We start from the raw sequence: 6,441 nt of genomic DNA on the forward strand, positions 1-6,441 counted from the left end.
AAGTGCCCCTTACGATCTGCCACTCCGCTTCCTTTTCACCGCCCTACACCCCCCCTTCTGCACTGCTTCTCTGATAATGAATTTTAGCATGATATGCCAACATAGTTGAAATCTGAAGACACCCCCCCCCCCCCCTAAAATTAACACCCAAGCTACGCCCCGAGCACCCCGAGCACAATGTATCACAGTCTAAATAAAACGAGACAATAAGGTGCGTATGATCGGTGCACATACCTTTAAGGACATACCAATGAAAAAAAACACTTACTGTAAACCTTCGTGCGTTCGTCTGAAAGCTCCTAAGATTTCTTCCGCCGAGTCAGTGTATTTATACACTTTGCTCGCCCAGTCGCCAGCCGCACTCAGAACGAAACTGAAAATGCTTTATACCGTGCAATGTGTCATGTGACAAGAATTCTCTCGTTTCCCGGAATACAGAGATTGGCCAATGTGTAAATTCTTATGCAGCCCCCTGAAATCACTCAGTGTGAAACTGAAACTGAAGGTTTAAGCAGGGCTTTAAGGGGGCCGAGTCCGCCCTGGTGACAAACCAGGTAGTGATGTTCTGAAATTTACAGGCAACAAAAACTGAGTGGTTTCGGAATAATGAAAGAGAAACACTTTGAAGTGATCCGTGCCAGTCACTTAATTCCTGTTTGTTTTTCATGTTTTACATACGTTTAACCTTAATTGTGCATTTCCTAAAAGTGTTCCCAGGATCTCGCGTTTCAGTATTTTTTTTCGTGTAGCGTATTACTTTTGTATTGTGCATACATTGAACTGAGTCGCCTCCAGGTGTTTACGACAGGCCACGATTGAGATTTCTGGAGCTGAGGCTTATGGCAGTGAGAGTTTCTCACAGAGCCTGTCGGTGGATCAGAAAGGTGTTCAAAACAGATGCCATTAAATCATTGGCTTCTCTGCAAAGCGCACAGAGCAATAATCATGAATTCCAGTTGTTATGGTATGCCATGTTATATTGATTTCTATAGCTCACTAACCCGAGAGTGTATCCAGACGCTTGGGCAAGTGTGTAGGTTTGTAACCCGCCCCCCCTCTTATATGTATACATGCCAACATTTTAGAAGAGGAAAGTGGGAGATTTTAGAAGAATAATCGGGAGATTGTGTTTCTTCCATTGACTTCTGTCAAGGTCTGAATTGGGTCGATTGTCATGTATAAGACTTAAAAGTTTGCTGCTGCAGGATCGGATCAGAAATGCCTACATGTTTTTTTACCCTTATGTGTCATGAGCATGGAGAAAGTGCTATATAGCAGGCACAGAGTGTATCACAAACATTTTGTGCACCGGCCTAGAGGAGTTACTGGCTGTGAATAATATGGGGCTTATTTATGAGCTTTTGCGTCACTTTTTGTGGTGCATCGGCGGCGTAAAACATGCCCCCTGTTGCGCCCTATTTACAAAGTGACACATCTAAGCAGATGCGTCACTTTCTAAACCCCAGCGCTGCATTATACCTTCTTCAGGTGCAATGTATGCAGCGTGGGCATTCCCACGTAAGTAAGCCACGTAGAAGTGACAGAGAAATCTACCAGATTTCACTGCGCCACTTCTAGGGTGCAAATGCGTCAATATCTTATGCCTGCCTCACAGCAGGCGTAAGACTGATGCAGGCCCTTTCACATGGGGCTTGTCCCATGTGAAAGGACACATTGCTGGAGTTGCGTCACTTTTGTGACACACTCCAGCAATGCGTCACTTTGTGACTTAAAGAGTGTAATATGCAAACTGAGTAGGATTCAAGTTTCCCTGAAGGGAAATTCCCTAAAACTGATCTAAGGATTCAAATAAGGTTGATGGAAGTTGAGCAGCAGGTGTAATGCCTCTAAAGGCAGAACCAAATGAGAGTTCAATCAAGTAAGAAAGCATTCTGAAAGTAACTTGCTAAGCAATGCACAATTAAAACTTTTGTTTTCTACAGGGTAAGACAACTCCCTGCGGTTCCCATAAAGCGAACTAATCAGAAACTAACACTATAAGATAATATGTCTGTAGTCTTTTTCCTAGGCATCGCACAAGGGAAGATTTCAGCTGTGTGGCCTTCAAAAGATATCTTGTAGTAGTATGGTACATCGTGTCCCTAGCACAGGTGTAGAAAATTAATGAACTATGGCTAACGCGAACACACTTTATGGGTCAATTATAACATGAGTCACTAAAAATAATACACTTAATATTAAAATCACACTTCATATATGAATATTATGCATTATTATGCGTTTTAAGCAAAACTTAAACTGGTGACAGAGTGAACAAGTAATGCCCAAATGAACCACTGGGATTACCTTACTAGTGAATAAGTAAGGAATGTTATTGTACCTGTGAAGCTTTGCGAATGTGACCGCAGATCCTTCTAGTTTTCAAAACCTTTAGGAGTGAAAACTGAATGTAATGTTAATGCTGTGATGTCACAAAATCTTTGGCACTAAGTACATCACAGAAAGTGACACCAATAAAATTATGAAAATGCATTAAAATGTCACTACAATAGACACTCAAATTAATAATATATGGAACATACAGTATTAGCAGATGTGCGGATAAAATTTGTATTCTACATTTTCAACAAAATGTGGAGCATTAGCATGCTCAGTGTAGAATTACCTCTCCTCTCAGCTCAAGGAGTGGTAAGAGACTACTCCCTATAGCGCAATGGCTTGTTGAAGTAGCTTGCCACGAGCTGTTCTGAGCAGATGTCTGAGCAGTCATATCTGGATTTTAGTTCTAGCCTTTCTCATTAGGTTTTCAATTGAGCCTAGTGGATGTCAAACCCACTTCTAAGTGTGTGAGTCTCAGAGAAAAGGTTTTAGTGAATGAAACAATATCAAGGCTCTCTCATACTGGTAAGATGGAAGACAGTAGAGGATTCAGAAACAAGACAATGTGATTGGTTTCTGTACTGAGGGTTGCACTCAGCTCCTTGCATAGTGGACCTAAATCCTTTTTTATTTTTTTTTATTTTTATTTTTTTTTAAATATTTTTATTGAGATGGATCGGAATATAACACAATTTACAAATACCAACTGAATCCCATCAGACATTTACACATATGGACATAAACTATATTACGTATGATAAAATCAGAGAATTAATATGTAGAACGTCTCAGCAAACAGCAAAAGGGCAGCAAAAGTACACAAGAATGTTACAGTCCAAATAATACAAGGGGATCGTTCTTACATCAACTCACGGTCTATTCTTCTTGGTTCTCTCCAATTTCTAAGAGGAGCCCAAATCCTTTTACCATATTATTTCGTCCTTTTACCCTTAAAATTATATAGGCATTCCTCTATATTATGGATCCCCAGCAGCCTGGTTAGCCACATGTGAAAAGAGGGCGCAATTGGGTCTTTCCAAGCTGCGGCAATTAAAATTCTAAAAACAGCTACGGATAGAAAAATAAATGCTTCAGCTTCATGTCCGATTGCTAGGTTTTCATCCCTACCAAATAAAACCATAATTGGGGATAGAGATATTTGAAACTCTAGCAGCCCCGATAATTTTTTTTTCCATTTCTGTTAAAACAAGTGTGAGATTCTGACAAGAATAAAAGATATGCAGAAGATCCGCCGGGCCTTGATTACACCTTGGACATTTATCGTTATCTCTAAGCATGGGCGGATTTTGCGGATCCACGATTCACGAATTTGCGGATTCACGGATCGTGGATCCGCAAAATCCGCGGATTTTGCGGATCTGCGGATTTGGGGGCGGGGCTTCCTCGAGTGTGTGGGCGGGGCCAAACGGACGGGGCTTCCATGCGAGCGCACATGCCTCTTGTGTGTATAAAAGGTCAGAGACCGATCAGAGCAGCAGATTAAGAGACAGAAGCCCCTGGTCACAGGAACAGCACGGGGATTGTGCTCTTAGAAGTCAAAGATGCAAATGCCACGATTTTTTTTGGGCTGATGAATGAGTCACCGCATTTGCGCTTCAACTAGTTCCAGCGACCAAGTGTGTGTTAATGCAATCGCGCCGAAGTGCGCAGGGGTCCCTTGAGTGAAATGTCCATCATAGTGGGTAAATGGCGGGAAGACGGTGCACACCTCGAGTGTGTGGGCGGGGCCAAACGGACGGGGCTTCCATGCGAGCGCACATGCCTCTTGTGTGTATAAAACATCAGAGACCGATCAGAGCAGCAGATTAAGAGACAGAAGCCCCTGGTCACAGGAACAGCACGGGGATTGTGCTCTTAAAAGTCAAAGATGCAAATGCCACGATTTCACGATTTTTTTTGGGCTGATGAATGAGTCACCGCATTTGCGCTTCAACTAGTTCCAGCGACCAAGTGTGTGTTAATGCAATCGCGCCGAAGTGCGCAGGGGTCCCTTGAGTGAAATGTCCATCATAGTGGGTAAATGGCGGGAAGACGGTGCACACCTCGAGTGTGTGGGCGGGGCCAAACGGACGGGGCTTCAATGCGAGCGCACATGCCTCTTGTGTGTATAAAAGGTCAGAGACCAGCATCACAGCGGATTTCCGATGGTATATTTGGGAACAAGGCACACCTGCAAGTGTTTCCTGTTGAGGTTTATTTTTTGTGCCAGGACCGTCGTGCCAGAATGAACCCTGCCCTTCAAATTTATGCAAGAAGACACTGTAAATAATTTACGATGGCGCCAGCAAGCTGCCAGTGCCATCCTGCAAAAGTTACTTAATTAGCTTCAACAGGAAGCTCCAACTGATAAAATAAAGCAGGCGCTCGAGCCCCTGCTTTATCTTATCTGTTAGAGCTTCCTGTCGAAGCTAATTAAGTAACCATTTGAGGATGGCGCTGGCAGCTTGCCGGCGCCATCGTAAATGCATTAGGCTTGAACTTTTGACCGCAAAATCCGCTCCGATCGCGGATTGCGGATTCTCGGTAAATTCGCGAGAGTTTGCGGATCGCGGATTTACCGAAAATCCGCAAAATCCGCGATCGGAGCGGATTTTGCGCTCATGCTTAGTTATCTCTTAACCCCCATTGAAACAACTTTGCAGGTGTATAATACAAATTGAAGACCATCTTGTAGTGCTGTGCTTTTAAATTAGTTGCTCTTAATACCTTTTTGTTCAGTGCGAGCGCGTAATCTATGTCTACATTTGGATCCCCTATTCTTTGAGCCCAAGCAGACTCTATCTGTGCAATATCATTACCCAACGCCTTCAAGAGATAACTATACCCTACTTTGATCTTCTTGCCGCCATTTATTACATACTTTATAAGAGGATTTATCTCCTGTACTGCTAATCTCGGTCTGAGTGATTTAATCGTTTGTTTGACTTGATTATACAAGAGCCAGTGGGTGGCCGGAATACCAAACTTCTGTTGTAAAATATCGAACTCCAAAAAATCATCCCCACACATAACATCCCCCAAATATCTAATACCCAGCGCCTTCCATGAGCTGCTATTTCTATTCTCTCCAAGATGAGAAAAAGGTTTTGAGCTCCATAGATCAATCATACCATTGATCTTCGGGATTTTCAGGAATTTCAATATCGCCTTCCAAGTACCCCATACACTTAGCATTACTTTACTTTTACTCCTTTTAAAGTATGAAACATTAATTTCTCGTGTTAGGAGCCCCCGAGCCCTTTCTCCTACTAATACTTCATAAATTGAAGGAATTCTATAAAAGCCAGGTGGAGTTTCTAAAACATCATTTTTCAACAAATAATTAATTTGCAGCAGTAAACAAACCCAGTGGTACAGCCTCAAATTGGGTGCAGATAGCCCTCCTTCCTCTAATGGTGCAGAAAGTCGAGCTAATGATCTCCGGATTTTCCCATACTGCCACACGAATTTTACAAAAACTGCTTCCATTTTTTTAAGCAAACCCTCTTCTACTAGTAAGGGTATGGCACGGAATAAATACAACAATTTCGGAAACATTGACATTTTCAGTACATTCACCCTCCCAATCAAAGATAAATGTAAGACATCTATTCTTCTGAGTTCTCTATCTATTGAGGTAAGTAGAGGCAGATAATTTTCCTCGATAATTTTCCCAACATTAGCATTGATTCTTACCCCAAGATAAACTGCAGAATCCACATATCTTGGATCTCTTTTATGGATATTTCTTGTCCCAATTATTATTGTTTTTTCGGTATTAAGCCTATAGCCAGAACATAATCCAAACTCATGCGCAAGATGAGTTAGTTCAATCATTGCCGTTTGCGGATCCTTAGTGGTGATTGCCAGGTCATCCGCATATGCCAATAATTTAGTGCTATGACCATTGGTTATGACTGGGGATATGTTATCAGAGGCGAGGATTTTCCTGATAAAAGGGTCGATGAAGAGAGAAAAAAGTATCGGGGAACAGGGACACCCCTGTCGAGTTCCTCTCCTAATCACCACTTCTTCCGACTGCAGACCCATTGCGTTAATTCTGGCTACCGGATCTCTATACATAGCTTTAATTGCATTTCT

General features: G+C 42.3%; 1 protein-coding gene across 1 annotated transcript in view; it reads right to left on the reverse strand.

Moving 5' to 3' along the window:
- Positions 1-407, reverse strand: part of LOC144791798 (guanylate-binding protein 1-like) — a 246,677-nt gene extending 246,270 nt beyond the window's left edge. Inside the window, exon 1 of the mRNA XM_078666568.1 lies at positions 269-407. The gene's annotated coding sequence lies outside the window, so the exon portion shown is untranslated. The remainder of the gene's footprint in view (positions 1-268) is intronic.
- Positions 408-6,441: the final 6,034 nt, after the last annotated feature.

Source organism: Lissotriton helveticus, chromosome 11 (genome assembly GCF_964261635.1).
Source record: "Lissotriton helveticus chromosome 11, aLisHel1.1, whole genome shotgun sequence".
Taxonomy (NCBI): domain Eukaryota; kingdom Metazoa; phylum Chordata; class Amphibia; order Caudata; family Salamandridae; genus Lissotriton; species Lissotriton helveticus.